General features: G+C 39.7%; 1 protein-coding gene across 11 annotated transcripts in view; it reads right to left on the bottom strand.

Moving 5' to 3' along the window:
- The window catches only part of LOC143024647 (alanyl-tRNA editing protein Aarsd1-B), a gene marked incomplete at its 3' end in the record, with an annotated part of 66,196 nt that extends 53,896 nt beyond the window's left edge, over window positions 1-12,300 (bottom strand). For 2 of the 11 annotated variants that reach the window (XM_076183572.1, XM_076183574.1), the window contains 2 exon segments: window positions 10,002-10,215; window positions 11,710-11,793. 11 annotated transcript variants of the gene reach the window in all.
- Window positions 12,301-15,918: the final 3,618 nt, after the last annotated feature.

The raw sequence follows: 15,918 nt of genomic DNA, 5'->3' as shown, positions 1-15,918 counted from the left end.
GGACCCCACGGAGCGCCACTCGCTCATGGCAGTGACAGTAGGTGAAGAAGTGGAACGCTCTTTGGGTTGTGGGGAGGGTTCACTCTTCTCACGGAGCGCACTCCTGAGAAGCCGAATTTCCTCCTCACACATCCTGAGACGGACCTCTAGGTTCACGCAACCTTCACAAGCCATTTCGCTCCCCCTTTAGCAATAAAAACGGCAAAGAGAAAATACAAATCAACAACAACAAAAAATCAAAGCGGTCTCTAATAAACTAAATACGCGAAGCTTACTCTGCTTACCTTATACTATTTCTCCTACCTTTGGAGTACGGTAACAGAAAACTGTTTTGAAATTAAATAGAACCCTGCACTTTATATTATATCTGTAACTGTATAGCGCTATACGTATACAATTACAAAAACACAACACAATCACTTAACACTATTCGGAGATATAAAATTCACAGGTATTCGCTAGCTGGTGTCTGTGCAGAAAAACGAGGTCTCTAGCTGAGGTCACGAGTGGACTGAGCTGAGGTCACGAGCGGACTGAGCTGAGGTCACGAGCGGACTGAGCTGAGGTCACGAGCGGACTGAGCTGAGGTCACGAGCGGACTCCAAGCTAAGGTCACGAGCGGACTCCAAGCTGAAGTCACGAGCGGACTCCAAGCTGAAGTCACGAGCGGACTCCAAGCTGAGGTCACGAGCGGACTGAGCTGAGGTCACGAGCGGACTGAGCTGAGGTCACGAGCGGACTGGGGTGATATTTACATTCCTCCAATCCTTTGGGACTTCACCTGTCTCTAGTGATAATCTGAATACTATCAAAGGAAAGCCAAGTACTCCTGCACAAGGATGCAGTATTACTGGGGACACACTGTCCAACCCTGGTGCTTTATAAATTTCTAGAGCCTTTAGCTTGGCCTGCACTTTTTCCTCACTTATATTTACATAATTTATTTTTTCCTTTTGTAGTAAGTTGACTAAAAGACTCATGCACAAATCAAATCCAGAAAATAACAATCAAAATATTGAAGCAAAGATCAAAGAACTGGATTACAAACTTAAAGAGTAGGATGGGTAGGCTATGGTACTCGTATGACCGGTAAAAGCCTTTCCAGTTCTTAAAATAAGTATAGTTTTTTGACAAAATGGAGAAAGATAAAGAGGAAAGAATAACAAATGAACCTACGAAGCAAGGACTGGACGTAAGTATAGTGGAATGTCCCAGAGGTGTCATCCCCAAATGCCGTTGTTTGATAGACACTCCGAGAAAAAACAAAGGTGGGAAAGTAACTTTTTTCAGGGTTTCAAAGAAACCCAGGTGAAATAGGTAAAAGCTTAGACATAGAGAAACTAGATATAGTAATGCATTAAAAAATTGTGAAGTAAATGACTTAATGGAAGAAATTATAGATTTAAAACTGGATTACCAAGCTGTACATAGAGAATTGATTACTTTGCGTAAGAGTAATGAGCAAATGATTAAAGAATTAAGTGACCTGAAGAGCGAAATTGAAATCCTTACAAGAGAAAAAGAGAGAATGAAAAATGAGGACAAAAATAAAAATGATGAACTGAAAAAGGTCAAAGAGCAATCACAAGTAGTGACTGGAAAGGTGGAAGAGTCAATCAAAGAAACAGACCTCATTGAAATAAAAAATCAATGGAAATAAAAACAGGGAAAAAAAAAAATCTCTTAGAGAAATATTACAAAAGCAGATGGATGAAAATACAAAAGAAACAGTTATGAAGGTAATTAAAGAAAAGGAAAATTGGGTGAGAGATACAGTTAACAAAGGTAAGTGCATTGTGGTCCATGGTATCCAGGAAAAACATGATATGTATAGATACCAGAGAGAAAAGGAGAAGAAGGAACTAGCTAAGTAGATTCTGAAAGAAATAGAGGATGAAGGACAAAATTTCTATAAAGAAATAGATGAAATCCATAGGATAGGCAAATATTCAAAAGAAAAACAACAGACCTCTGAAAATAAAACTAAGAACTAAAATGATAGCCGAGGAGGTATTATCAAAAGTGGTTAAATTGGCAAACAGCGAGAAATTCAAATATATACAGATACAAAAGGAAATGAGTGATGTGGAAAAAGAGAAAGATAAAGCTCTCAGAATTTAAGCAAATGATAGAAATGAGAAGAGAACAGAGACAGAGAAAAAAAATGAGTTTTATGGAGAGTGCTGGACTTGAGACTGAAAAAATGGTACATCAAAAAATGGAAACTTAAACCAAAAAAGAAAAGAAAATATGAAACAAAAAGTGGCATACACAAATATTAATGGCATGATCTCTGGAATCAATGAACTAAATGACTAGAAAAAGAAAAACCTGACGTCATGGGAATAGTGGGGCCAAAATTGAAAGGACCTCTATCAACAAGCATAGTGGGACATGGTCTATACAACCACTGGGGGAAAAATAGAACAAACAAGCAGGGAGGTGTCATGATATTGAACAAAAAGGGTCTAAATGTGACAAAGATTATTGAAGGCCAAGGCAATGTAGAATTATGATCAAAATTGCAAACAAAAAGATGAAAAGCAGAAAATTTGTATAACCTCCTCTTAGCATCCATTCCCAAATGTCTATTTCTCATTACACTTTTTAATCCACCAAGGCATTTACTTGCTTCTCTTAATCTACATTCTACCTCCACCCCTACTCCTCCCTTTCCTGTCACATTCGCACCCAAGTATCTGAAATTATCCACTTCCTCCAGTTTCTCACCCTTAATGCTCACTTCCAGCCTACTGTCACTCTCTCCCCTTGTACATCTCATCACCTTACTTTTGCCAACATTTATCTTTAGCTTCCTTCTTTCACACATCTTCTCAAACTCTGTCACTAACTTCCTCAATCCCTCCTCTGATCCTGCTACAAGCGCAGTGTCATCAGCAAACAACAGCTGGATCACCTCCTACTTTTCTCCATTTTCTTTAATCATCTCCAACCCTTGACCCACTACCCTTGCATTCACCTCTCGCACCACCCCATCCATGTAAAGATTGAACAGCCACTGCGACATAACACCCCCCTGACAAAGTCCCACCTTTGCCTCAAACCATTCACTCTCTCCATTTCTAATCCTAATGCAAGCTCTACTACTCTTGTAAAAACTCGACTGCTCTTAACAGCTATCCTCCTATCCCATATATCTGCAGTACCTCCCACAGTGCCTTCCTGTCTACCCTGTCATAAGCCTTTTCCAGATCCATAAAAGCCAAAAAAACATCCTTACCTTTTCATATAGCTTTCTCACATATCTTTCTTACCACAAAAAATCTGATCTATACATCCCCTACCTGTCCTAAACCCACACTGTTCCTCACCAATTACTCCCTCTGTTCCTCTCCTAATCCTCTCAATCAAGACCCTCCCATAAGCCTTCCCAACTACACTCAACAAGCTGATCCCTCTGCAACTACTACACTCACACTTGTCCCCCTTTCCTTTGTAAAGCGGATCTATACAGGCACTCCTCCAGTCCTCCGACACTCTACCCTCTCTTAAACAAACATTAAATAACCTCACCAGCCAGTCCACCATAACTGTACCTCCTTTCTTCAGACATTCTGCATGGCATCCATCCAGACCAGGTGCCTTACCTGCTCTCATCATCTTAACAGTTGCTTTCACTTCATCCTTCCCTATTTCTCCTCCATTTTCCTCACTCATCACTCTCATTTTCTTAGCGCTTCCCACTGCAACTAACTTTCCCTCCCTATCCTCCTTCATATTCAGCAACTCCCTAAAACACTCTGCCCACCTTCCTCTCACTGCCTTCTCTTCCATTATCATCTCTCCATCTGCACTTTTTGCCTTTTCTTCTCTACTTGATTCGCCTCTTCTTCCTCTTTTAATTTCGTTCCAAAACATCTTTTTATTACTTTCAAAACCTTCTGTCATACTCTTTCCCCATTTCACATCTGCTCTCCTCTTTGCTTCCTTTTTTCTTATGCTTAACTTCCCTTCTCTTTACTTTGTACCTCTCATACGATTCCCTCGTCCTAATTTGTAGCCAATCTATGAAAGCCTGCTTCTTCTTTTCTACACCCTTCTTTGCTTCCTCATCCCACCACTCACTGCCCTTACTTCTATTTCCTCCCACCCTCCTTGTTCCATACACCATCTTTGCACACCTTATGACTCCCTCCTTGAACCATCCCCATTCCTCTTCCACTCCTAGTTCTACTCTATCCTTTACTCTCTCCCACTCCTCTCTCAACTTCTTCTTATACTCATTCTCCTTTTTTTCCTCATTTAAGCAGTTCACTCAAAGTATCTCCCTAACTCCTGCCCTTTTCCTCTTTCTCCACCTATTCTCCACTCTTAATTTACCTTCCACCAGGAAAACACAAACTGGGATAAATTCTCTAGAGGAAACAAAGATGGAAGACAAATGGAACATATTCAAAGAAAAGTACAAGGAAGGAATTAACAAATATGCACCAAAAAAGAAACAAAAAGAGATCTACATAAAGTGTTGGTTTAACAAAAGGTGTAGTGAGGCTAGAGACAGGAGAGACAAAGCCTGGAAAAGAGGAAAAGATGGAAAAAAGATTAAAAAAATCATCCAAATGGCAAACATATATAAAACTTATGAATATGTGAATATACGCAGGAAAGAAAAAAGAAATTATGAAAAAGATATTATAGACAAATGTAAGGATCAACCTAAACTCTTTTACAGATATATAAATGAAAAACTAAAGGATAAACATGAAATAGTGAAATTGCATGAAGGAGATAAAGAATATATAGATGACACAGAGATGGCAGAAGTTATGATCAGACATTTCAGGTCTGTTTTTACAATTGAGAGCTCACAACCTTGGGAAGATGGACAACAAGAAAGATCACTCATGATAAAAGAAATAAAGGTAACACAAAAAGAAATAAGAGACCAGATAAAAAAAACCTAGATGTCAGGAAATCGCATGGACCAGATGGAATCGCAAATTGGATACTGAAAGAGTGTATAGACAAACTGACAGATAAACTATACAAGATAATTGACTTCTCACTCAAAGAGAGAAAGGTGTCACAAGATTGGAAAGATGCAAACATAGTACCAATATATCAAGGAGGAAATAGGGAGGATCCTACAAACTTCAGATCAGTATCCCTTACAAGCACAGTAGCAAAAATATGTGAAAAGGTCATCAGAAACAAATGGACCAAACACTTGGAAGAAAATAAAATAATAAACCCCAAATAATTTGGCTTCAGAAGTGGCAGATTGTGCACCACAAACCTAATCTGCTTTTACTCGAGATTAATTGAGATAATACAAGAGATGGCTGGGCAGATTGTGCCTTCTTGGATTTGCAGAAGGCATTCAACAAAGTACCACATAAAAAATTAATAAGAAAAAATTGAAATAATAGGAGGAATTACCTTCATACAAGGTAAACTGCTGGAATGGATGAAGGATTTCTTAAGTGGGAGAAAAATGAGAGTGGTACTTAGAGACAAAAATTCGAACTGGGAAGATGTGAAAAGTGGCATCTCACAGGGCTCTGTATTGGCTCCATTAATGTTTGCCATATATATAAATGATATGGATGAGGAAGTAAATTGTTACATGAACTTCTTTGCTAACGATGCCCAATTACTCAAGAGAGTAAGAACAGAAGAAGATTTCAGATCGCTGCAAGATACATACATACATATACCAAAGGCTTTCCCCCCCTACACGGGGCGTAGCCAAAAAGAAAAAGGCATAGAAACTACTCCCACCCATTCCATCTCCTATACATTCCACTCCCCTCCACCCTCCTCCCTCCCTCTCATCTTGGCACCTCCTGGATAACGGGTCATCCCTGCATCCTGTCCACTGCCCTGGGTCAGGAGCAGTGTCGCAAGACACAGCACATCCACAGCAAGGCCGCTTCACAAATTCGGGGTCTCTGCAAGATACATACATATACCAAGGCTTTTTCCCCCTTACAAGGGAGGTAGCCAAAAAGGAAAAGGCATAAAATCATTCCCACCCTGAATACACTCCACACCCCTCCACCCTCCCTCTCATCTTAGCACCTCCTGGATGACGGGTCATCCCAGCACCTTGTCCACTGCCCTGGGTCAGAAGCAGTGTCACAAGACACAGCACATCCACAGCAAGGCCACTTCATTAAATCGGCGACCCCCCCTCTCCGTCCCCCCATTGCATAAAAGGAGAAGACGGGGAGAAATCCCTTTGGGCTGCGTCAAATTTTGCTCACACATACTACCTTATCCCCCATCCCCCCGCCCATTCCAACTCATGCATTACAACATCATCCATATACAACCATTCTCCATTCACCCCTGTCTTCTGTCCTCTCCCGTCCTTCCTCAACAGATATTCCCCTCTTCCCCAAAGCCCCCTTCACCCCATCCATCCACCTCATCCTAGGACGTACCCTCATGTTCACTCCCTCCACATCTGCCTTCCATACCTCTTTTACTAGTCTTTCTTCACTCATTCTTTCCATGTGTCCAAACCATCCTAATACTCTTTCATCGACCCTATCTCCCAACTCCCTTTCCATCCCCGTTCTTCTCCTCACCTCCTCATTTCTCACTCTATCTAGCCTAGTAACTCCTATCATACTTCTCAGACACCTCATCTCAAACACATTCAAACTCCTTCTCTCTTCCTCTCTTATGTTCCATGTTTCTGCCCCATACAGTGCTGTTGGCACAATCACTCCTTCATACAGTCTCCTCTTAGCATCCATTCCCAAATGTCTATTCCTCATTACACTCTTCAATCCACCAAGGCATTTACTCGCTTCTCTCAATCTACATTCTACCTCCACCTTCACTCCACTCTGCAAGATGACCTAGACAAAATATGGGAATGGAGTCAGAGGTGGGAGATGAACTTGAACATTAAAAAATGTAGCATAATGGAATTTGGAAAAAGTAAAAGTAGAGTATCAGGACAGTATAAAATTGGAAACAACGAAGTCAAAAAAGTCAATTCAGAAAGGGACCTAGGAGTAAATATCTCAAGCGACTTGACACCTGATAAACATGTCAATAAATTATTCGGAGAGACTTATAACTTATTGAGATCAATGAAAGTGGCCTTTGACTACATAGATGAGGAGATGGTAAAAAAAATAGTTATTACATTAGAGTATGCTGCAACTCTATGGGCACCTAGCACAAAGAGGAACATAGGAAAATTAGAAAGAATCCAAAGAGTAGCGACAAAAATGGCACCTACACTGTCAAATCTGACATACGAACAAAGATTGGAGAAATTACATCTGTCAACACTGGAACATAAAAGAGAAAAAGGCAATTTGTTGACCATTTTCAGAATTATGAAAGGGATGGAAATTCTCAATAGAGACGACTTATTAAAGTGGGACAGAAGAGGAACAAGAGGACATGAAAAGAAACTAAGAAAGACAGTTACAGAAGAGACCTGAAAAAAAAATAGCTACCCACACAGAGTGATTGATGTCTGAAACAAACTGAATGGAGAAACAGTGAATGCCAAAACTATAAACGATTTTAAGAATAAACTGGATGTGGAGAGATACGAAAATGGGTCATTATGAGCATAGCTCTCGTCCCATAAAAAATACAACTAGGTAAATAAACGAAAAACAGAGGATACATGAAGAAAATAAAACAATTGGAGCGATTAAAGTAAATCCCAAATACTTTCATGCATACACACAAAAGAAATTGAAGACATGGCTTAAAATTGATCCACTTGAAAAGGACAATGGTGAACTAGTGAATGACCCAACCATGATTGCAGATATGCTGGAAAAACAGTACAAAAGTGTGTTTAGTGTACCTGAAGAAGTGGTAACCCAACAGATTTCTTTGAAATGGATGGGATGAACAAATTTTTTTTAAATGACATAGAATTTACATCTGAGGACATTATAGAGGCCATCAATGAACTCAAACCAAACTCAGCAGCAGGCCCAGACAACTTACCTGCAGTGTTCTTAAAGAAATGTAAAAAGGTGATAGCTACTCCGATCAGTATAATATGGAGAAAATCACTAGAGGAAGGTGCCATACCATCAGCACTTAAAGAAGGCCTAATTACCCCCATTTTCAAAGGAGGTTCAAGGGGTATGGTCTCCAATTACAGGCCTGTTTGCCTCACCTCCCACATCATCAAGGTGTTTGAGAGGGTGGTTCAGAAGTCCATAGTAAATTTCTTGGAAAGGACTGGCCAGTTCAACCCAGGCAGAGAGCTTTTCTGGTGCTGGACCATGTCTCTTCAATTGACTACCCAGAGACATAAGAGACCTAAAAGGAGTCAGCACCAAGGCTTTCAAGAGGAAGCTGGACCAGACATCATTACCCGATGAGCCTCCCATACCACACAGCCTGACTTCACGGGGAGCTGCATCAAACTCCATCATTGATCAGCTTCAATACCTGAAGTGTGAGCAGAGGTATGGAAGCAGTGGGTCCCCAGACTGGCCATGGTGAGGTCACCTAAATATATGACAAGGTATATCCCCTTCTGCTGCAGGCATTTCTTCCCTGTCCTCTTCTATGATGAACACTATTGAAAGCTGAATTCATAACTTCTACTGTTTCTGGATCATCTTCTGTCAGGTTCCCCTCCCTTTTAATTTGCCTAGCGATCTTCTTAACCCTTTCCATATGATGATGCCTACATAGGCACCATGAGGCATGAGTGGGTATATGAGGATGCTGACAGTGGCATCTTGATTATATTTATTTTGTAGTTGTAGCTGAGTGACCCCCTGGCTTGATCATATTTTCTGTGGTTACTAATATTCAGAGTGAAAGAGAATGAGCAATACAACTGTAACTTTATATTTTATAAAGCAAGTATTGTGATGCATCATCAAATCATCATACATCAGGCAGTTGATCCTGCCCGCGAGAATTTGACTCATACTGTGAGGGTTAATACATGTCTTGGAGCTGACATATGACCTGAAATGTTTATAATTCTCCAGTAAATCCAGCAGTCTCTACAGTGGTGTTTATTTTCCTCTATATCATGCCTGTGATGGCATCATATCATTATGTATATTATATACTTATGTGCTGCAATGTAACATTGTACAATTATTGTTGTATACTTGCAAATTGTTTGTGTTTGTGTTTTCCCATTACATAATTATCATAGATTTTGTTGTATATTAACTTTATTAATGTCATTGTATTATTTAATTACAATTCTGTGTGCCTTTTGTAAGGAGAATCAAGCAAATCATGTATGTTTCCCACACCAACTCAAGGCTTTGTTACTCTGCCTCCTTACTGTACACACACATTTGTTATTGTGATGCTTTGGCACACTTTGATATAATACATGTTCATTTGTAGTGATTTATGTGCTTTTAGTTAGCAACCCTATAACTTGCCCATTGCTCTACATCTTTTTAAAGGATCATCATCTGACTTCTTGAATTCATCTAGATAGACTATGTCTTTCTAGTAGCTGCTATTTTAGTGGGAACACAAAGATTTACTACTCTATTATACTGTTCTAAGAATATTTTCCATATACCTTTCTGTTGGTTGTACTTCAAACAATTCTTCCCAGCACACTTCTCTGAAAAGTTCATTTATTTTATTTGTGCCTGCTTTGTGATAATTGATCAATCTTACAGTTAAAAATTAATGCAAAATGTTTAATTAACCCCACTGGTGCCAGGTAATATAAGTCCTGAATCACTGCATCTTTCTTTGTAAAGATAAGTCATAAGTTATAAGCTCCAGTCTTGACGGGTTGTCAGTGTTCCTCATATCATATTATGTGTTCAATCTCCTATCCTATGTGCTGAGTCCAAAAACAGTTTACCACTGCTTCCAAGAATCTGCATGCCTGTGATCATTCCATGACAACATTGTTCTACTAGTCGATATATGCAAAATTTAGAAATTAAATCTTTACAAACTAGTATTTGTTTACATCGGCTGTATACAAATGAAAATAAGACACAGAATAACTGTCTTAGAACTGGATAGAAAGCTTGCCATTTACATCACTTTACCTTCCATTACCAGTGTCTGAGTTTAACTTCTGCATTCCACTATGGATTAAATCATCTGTTTTCCTCTACTTTAACTTTGTGGTAGATTTCCTTCGAGGATGGTAGTTCCAGAATAGGCTCAAGGCACTCAACTCAAGACTCCAGCATGGGACCAGATGGTATACATCCCACTCTTCTCAGATCCTGTCCCGCTATCGCTCTTCCATTGCTCCTACTATTTAAAAAGTCTGTCAACATGGGAAAACTACCAATGGACTGGAAAAATTCCACCATCATACCAATTTTCAAGAAGGGCTCCTGCTATACTCCACTTAACTACAGACCTATCAGCCTCACATCTGTCTGCTGCAAAACACTGGAACCATTCATTTCTGAAGCACTGTACAATTTTCTGGACTCTAATGATATTCTTTCAAATGACCAATACGGATTCTGTCAAGGCAGAACAGTCAATGACCAACTACTACTTGTATATAATGATGCCACTGCATGGCTGGATGCTGGATACATAGTCGATGTTGTGCTCTTCGATTTTAGTAAAGCCTTTGACGTAGTCAACCACTCTATACTCATAGACAAACTGAGACTATTGAGAGTACACAGCCCATTGCTGTCATGGATCATAGATTTTTTACTTGGTCACACAATGCAAGTCTCAGTTTCAGGGTTTACCAGCTCCTCCAGAAATGTCCTCAGTGGAGGTCCCCTAGGGCTCAGTCTTGGGCCCCCTCTTGTTCCTAGTGTACATTAACTCCCTGCCAACATATATCCATTCAAAATGCAAAAGTCTTCACGGATGATATGAAGATCTACCTTAAGCTACGAAGAGACTCCAGTTCCCCTTCAGCCAAAGACATAGGAATATGCCAGAGGGACATACAGTATACAGAGTTGCTGACTCCTGGGGCCTGCGCTTCAACCTGGACAAGTGTGCTGTACTACGTTGCCAAAGAGGCTCAACAGACATCAACCCAGGTCCCCAGCATCATTATATAATGGACACCACTGCTCTCTTTATTGAGACTGCACATAAAGACTTGGGTATCACAGTTGATTGTAACTTGAAATTTCATACTTATATTTCAAAAACTGTAAAGAAGGCAGCAGGTCTGGCAAATAATTTACTAAAATCAACACTCTGTCGTGACAAGGACTTCATGATCACCCTGTTTAAATCCCACATCAGACCACTGTTGGAGTTTGGATCCACTGTATGGAACACTGGATACCTAGGTGAGCTTACACTCCTGGAATCTACGCAACACAGGTGGACTAAACAAATAATTGGAATGGTAGAGCTTAGCTATGCAGACCGTCTGCTAACTTTAGATCTTTATTCAGTCCGTGGCAGACTAATCAGGGCAGATCTCATAAAATGTTGGAAAAATTTTCACAAGCAGTCTTCTATTTCACCCCAAGATCTTTTTTCCTTATCTCCAACGACACACACCAGGGGTCACAGATTTAAGCTAGCCAAACCCCATACATCTCTAGAGTGCAGACGCAGATCTTTTAGTGTCAGATGTATTGACCTCTGGAACTCCCTGTCTGATGATGCTGTTAGCTGTGACTCAATTACATCTTTCAAAAAACACCTTCACACACAGTTGGGCCAAACACTCTTTGAATAGGTTGATTAATCATTATTCAGATATTTCTTCCTAGCTGTCTACTTTCTGTGCACATGGCACACAACTCAGCCCTTTACCCTGTACTTTTCTATTCTGATGTATATTGAACAAGGGCTGGCGTGCCAGCAAGATGTGGGCTATCCCTGTGTACCCAAAGCTTATCTCCCCCGAGCAGCATGCTAGCCTAGGACAGGGTGGCCAACCAGATGAGTTATTTGTAGTCACTCTCTTAGTCAACTCGTTTGTTAATTATTCATTGATTTTAACTTTAATTCCTTATTATTTTCTACATTAATAATATACTTTTTTCCTACTGCTACACAAAGAATTATTATATTCAGATAAATGGTCTGACATGTCAATGTTTCTTTTACATGCAATGTTTATGTTATATTGCATTCGATTTATTCATCTTTAGACTTTACCGCTATAATAAGCCTATATTCTATGTTCAAAATAGGATATTGAGAAATGCCCAACCTTGTAGGGTTGTATCAATGAATATAATTTTTTCAATTCTAATGTTTATTTCCCACCCTCCCACCAAGATAATATCTGTGAGTTACCTAAATTTGAATTTCAATAACTACAACTCACGTTCAAGCTTTGTATACAGTCCTAACTCCACAACTTTCAAAATCAGCTGGGCGCTAATCGTTTGATTCTTCTCGTATGGCTTTGGTTTCACATATTTAGTGAATATTTTATCCTTATTTTGATTAATCAACACACTTATTTATTTTTTCTTTATTTATTAATATATTAGCTCAATCATGTATTTATTTTCTATGTTACAGTTCTTTTCTCTTTGATGATTCATTGACCTAAAACCAGGCACTCATGTATCTAAAGTTGCTGCTAAGGCCAACCAGATGCTGGGGAGAATAAGAAGCACATTTACCTATATGAACATTGAAATGTTTAAATCCTTATACCTGGGTCTGGTACGACCACTGATGGAATATGCAGTTCAGGCCTGGTCTCCTCAGGGCCGAGGGGACATTGAGAGGCTTGAAAAAATACAACGTCGAGCAACCAAACTTGTCCCCGAACTGAGTGACCTAAGCTATGAAGTGAGACTAGAGAGGCTGGGTCTTACTACACTGGAGGAGAGAAGAAGCAGGGGTGACATGATTGAAGTATACAAAATACTTAACCATTATGAAAACATAGACGCAGACCAGTTTTTCAAGGTGGCAGCAACTACAACTAATACTCAGGTTCAAACAAGAGGACATCACATGAAGCTTATAAAACCACAGCACCGAACAACGAAAAGGAACAACTTTTTCAACGCCAGAGTGATAAACCAGTGGAATAGCCTTCCTGAAAGTGTAGTTGCCAGTTCAAGTGTAAATGCATTCAAAAACAACTATGACAACTACATGAAAGTTTTTATGAGAAGAGACAACCTATGTGCCATAGCTCCCTAGCCTCAACTATTACTACGAACCATACAATTCCTTATCACAATACCACATCCAGCTTTTTCACCGACAACAGACCCATGACACGAAATATTTATTACATTACATCTTGGTTACACTGAAATTTTACAAAGGAATATATGACGTAATTGTGAGCTATCGTGTTCACCTTTCTTGTACTCTAACTGTTCTATTTCAATAACAAGAGGTTCATTGTTCCAAGGGCAGACGAGCTCGATATTTTGTCAAATCGGGCACACAATAGTCTGTTACATCATCATTCTATATCATTCTACATATGTTTTTGGCATAAGCGTTCATTGGAGTACGATTTTTTCACCATTATTTATCTTGTCTACAATTTTGTTAAGATGATCATCTCCACGTCTGATTGATCTTATAACAGCAGTGCTTGTTTAACTCTCTGATTCTATCATAAACAATTGGTAGATTCAGTTCCATTTTCATTATTTCTATTCTCGTAGTTCTTAGACATCCTAGTATTATTCTCATGCCCTCAAGCTCTAATGATTTGATACAAGATGCAGGATAAGACACTAATATAGGGGCAGAATAGTCAATGATAGACTGATCATACACTACAGGTATACCTTTGTTAGCTAGAATTTTAAAAGGTTTGAGTCTAGACATACATATGTTTTTAACATGTGATATTTGGCTTTTGGTATTACTAAATGATGTATACATACCAAGACATGTTCAATTCATCTTTTCTAATTTTACTCCATTTAACCACTCTTCATCGTTTGTCATTCTTGTTTAATATATATATATATATATATATATATATATATATATATATATATATATATATATATATATATTTTTTTTTTTTTTTTTTTTTTTTTTTTTTAAGCTATTGGCCCATAATGGGGTCATTAAGCCTGGTGTGAACCTGCGATCCTTTTTAATCTACCATTACAATTTCCACAATAGTCCTGTTGTGCGCAAATAAAATACTACTTTGTCAATAAGTGAACGGTCATTGATCAAAAGATTTGTATTGTTTAACTGAATTTTGTTGTGTTTGCAATGTTGTATAAGCGCTTGGGGTTGTGTGTTATATTTTGTGCAGTGTATGAGTATACGTCTTATGGATAGTATAGTCTTGCAGGTGTTGCATTGTGGAGGAAATACGCCATTTATATATGGATGTAGGTGGGTGAAGTAGGTTGAGTTCATCCTCAGCCTTGCTTTGACGATTTCCTCTCGTCTATTGTTTCGGTATGATGTCGAACAGTCTATTATGTGCTCCTTTTGTTTGTGTGTGATGTGAAGATTGTCCCACTGCTGTTGCCAGTGGTCGTGTAATTGTTTTCTTACGATAGAGTTAAAAGTTCCTGTGTCCAGGGGTATGTTTGTTATAGAGTCTTTTTCTAAGGCAGATTTGGCCAGTGTCCGCTTTCTCGTGCTGGGAACCCAAGAGAGAGTAATGGACTTATTGGTCGTCGACAGTGTGCTAATGATTTTGCCCAGGAGAAAATTCCCCATATGGTTACCTGACTTAATTGACTGCAATGCACTAAAGGAGTCTAAGAATATGACAAAGTTAGTGTGTGTGTCAGATTGAGCATTTTCTATCGCTTTGTATATACCAAAGAGTTCGGCGATATAAATGCTCGTATGCAATCGGACCATCATCCGGGTTGTGGTGCTGTATAACCCTGTTCCCGTTTTATGGCCACACTTGGAGCCATCCGTGTACTGTACAGTGCCCTGTGGCCAGTGTACCGTTGATGGCTTCTAGTGTCTTCTGACGAAGCTCTTCTATGGAAGACGATTTCTTCTGGAGGTCTTCGTTGGTATTGACCTTCAGCGTGATCTTTTCCCACAGTGATTTGTAGGTTATCTTCGAGTTTTCTATTGACCACAGTGGCACTGACTACTGCTCGCACAAGGATCGGATCCTGATGGAAAAGTGATTTAGGCTGGAGTTGGTAAAGTGCTCGTGTTGGGACATCGCCTGCTTGCAGGGATGTCGAGGGTTACGAAGTACTCTGGCGGCGTATCGGAGTGTTAGTAGTTCGCGCCTGTAGTGGAGGGGGTGGGGGGACATTTGCTTCAACTTCCAACCTCTCGATTCTTGTGTAGCGTAATGCTCCAAGTGCAATTCGTAGGCCTTTGTTTTGAATGATGTTCAGGGGTTGTAACGTGGTTGGTGTTGCCGAACCATAAATCTGACACCCATAGTCTAATTTAGACCTAATTAGGGACTCATAAATCATTAGCAAGGATTTCCTATCTGCTCCCCAATTTGTGCCCGTTAGTTTCCGTAGCAAATTAATTCTCTTGTTGCACGCATCAACTAGATATTTTACATGGGCCTTCCAGTTTAGCCTGGAGTCCAGTTTCAGGCCAAGGAAAAAGGTTGAGTTTTGTACTGGAATGGGATTTCCATGTAATTGCAGATTTATTTCTGCCTGGGCTCTGCGTGAAAATACAACCACTGTTGACTTTACTTCCGAAAACTTAAATCCCCATTTGTCAGACCATTCCTGGAGCGAGTCCAGGGCAAGTTGCACGCGAGAGCCGGAAAAACTAGCGTTCGATGAGGAATGCCAGATTCCGACGTCGTCAGCGTATAATGAGTATTTAAGGTTCCGAGGTGGAGCAGGTAGAATATCGTTTATAAGTAACATGAAAATTGTGGGGCTTAACACACTTCCCTGTGGCACGCCATTTTCTTGTGTGCGTACTGATGAAAAGTGACCGTGATTTTTAACTGAAAATGTTCGTTCTTTTAAGAAATTTTGAATAAAAACGGAGATTCCCTCTAAGGCCAAGCGCATAGAGTTTTTCGAGGATACCACGTTGTCATGCCATGTCGTAGGCTCTTTG

Source organism: Oratosquilla oratoria, chromosome 4, assembly GCF_046742065.1.
Source record: "Oratosquilla oratoria isolate Oo_2021 chromosome 4, ASM4674206v1, whole genome shotgun sequence".
NCBI classification, from domain to species: Eukaryota; Metazoa; Arthropoda; class Malacostraca; order Stomatopoda; family Squillidae; genus Oratosquilla; species Oratosquilla oratoria.
This window is presented reverse-complemented; position numbering and strand designations above follow the sequence as displayed.